At 42.0% G+C, this 1,615-nt stretch overlaps 1 non-coding gene across 1 annotated transcript; it reads left to right on the top strand.

Moving 5' to 3' along the window:
- Positions 1 to 943: 943 nt before the first annotated feature.
- Positions 944 to 1,051, top strand: LOC112793907 (small nucleolar RNA R71). The gene has a single exon (XR_003198594.1). It is a non-coding gene; the product is annotated as a small nucleolar RNA R71 (small nucleolar RNA).
- Positions 1,052 to 1,615: the final 564 nt, after the last annotated feature.

Here is a 1,615-nt window from a genome sequence, read left to right as displayed (position 1 = left end):
AGGAAGAATACTCATCAGAGCTCATGAATGGCAGAAGTAAATCCAATGGAATCTCTATGGTCTCAGTGTGAGCCTCAGATTCCCATGGTTCCTCATTAGGGAACTCATTAGAGGCCAGTAGACATCAATTGAGGTCTTCCTCAGTAGCGATCACTGCCTCTTCCTCCTCTCCAATTTTGGCCATGTTGATGGCCTTACACTCTCCTTTTGGATTCTCTTCTGTATTGCTTGGAAGAGTACTCGGAGGGAGTTCAGTAACTTTCTTACTCAGCTGACCCACTTGTGCCTCCAAGTTTCTAATGGAGGACCTTATTTCAGTCATGAAACTTTGAGTGGTTTTGATTAGATCAGAGACCATGGTTGCTAAGTCAGAGTGGCTCTGCTTAGAATTCTCTGTCTATTGCTGAGAAGATGATGAAAAAGGCTTGCCATTGCTAAACCTGTTTCTTCCACCATTATTGTTGTTGAAACCTTGTTGAGGTCTCTGTTGATCCTTCCATGAGAGATTTGGATGATTTTTCCATGAAGGATTATAGGTGTTTCCATAGGGTTCTCCCATGTAATTCACCTCGTCTATTGATGGGTTCTCAGGATCATAAGCTTCTTCTTCAGATGAAGCGTCCTTAGTACTGCTTGGTGCAGCTTGCATTCTAGACAGACTTTGAGAAATCATATTGACTTACTGAGTCAATATTTTGTTCTGAGCCAATATGGCATTCAGAGTATCAATCTCAAGAACTCCTTTCTTCTGATTCGTCCCATTGTTTACAGGATTCCTTTCAGAGGTGTACATGAATTCGTTATTTGCAACCATTTCAATGAGTTCTTGAGCTTCTGCAGGCATCTTCTTCAGATGAAGAGATCCTCCAGCAGAGCTATCCAATGACATCTTGGACAGTTCAGACAGACAATCATAGAAGATACCTATGATGCTCCACTCAGAAAGCATGTCAAACGGACACTTTCTGATCAATTGTTTGTATCTTTCCCAAGCTTCATAGAGGGATTCACCTTCCTTCTGTCTGAAGGTTTAGACTTCCACTCTAAGCTTACTCAATTTTTGAGGAGGAAAGAACTTTGCCAAGAAGACATTGACTAGCTTTTCCCAAGAGTTCAGGCTTTCTTTAGGTTGTGAGTCCAACCATATCCTAGCTCTGTCTCTTACAGCAAAAGTGAATAGCATAAGCCTGTAGACCTCAGGGTCAACCCCATTGGTCTTGACAGTGTCACAGATTTGCAAGAATTCAGCTAAAACTAATGAGGATCTTCCAATGGAAGTCCATGGAACTTGCAATTCTGTTGCATTAGAGAAACTAATTGAGGCTTAAGCTCAAAGTTGTTTGCTCCAATGGCAGGGATAAAGATGCTTCTCCCATAGATGTCGGGAGTAGGTGCAGTAAAGTCACCCAGCACCTCCTTCCTTGCATTGTTTGCATTGTTGTTGTTTTCGGCTGCCATGTCTTCTTCTTTGAAGATTTCTGTTAAGTCCTCTATAGAGAATTGTGCTTTAACTTCTCTTAGCTTTCGCTTCAAGGTCCTCTCAGGTTCAGGGTCAGCTTCAACAAGAATGCCTTTGTCTTTGCTCCTGCTCATATGAAAGAGAAGAGAACAGGAA

Source organism: Arachis hypogaea, chromosome 3 (assembly GCF_003086295.3).
Source record: "Arachis hypogaea cultivar Tifrunner chromosome 3, arahy.Tifrunner.gnm2.J5K5, whole genome shotgun sequence".
Lineage (NCBI taxonomy): Eukaryota > Viridiplantae > Streptophyta > Magnoliopsida > Fabales > Fabaceae > Arachis > Arachis hypogaea.
This window is presented reverse-complemented; position numbering and strand designations above follow the sequence as displayed.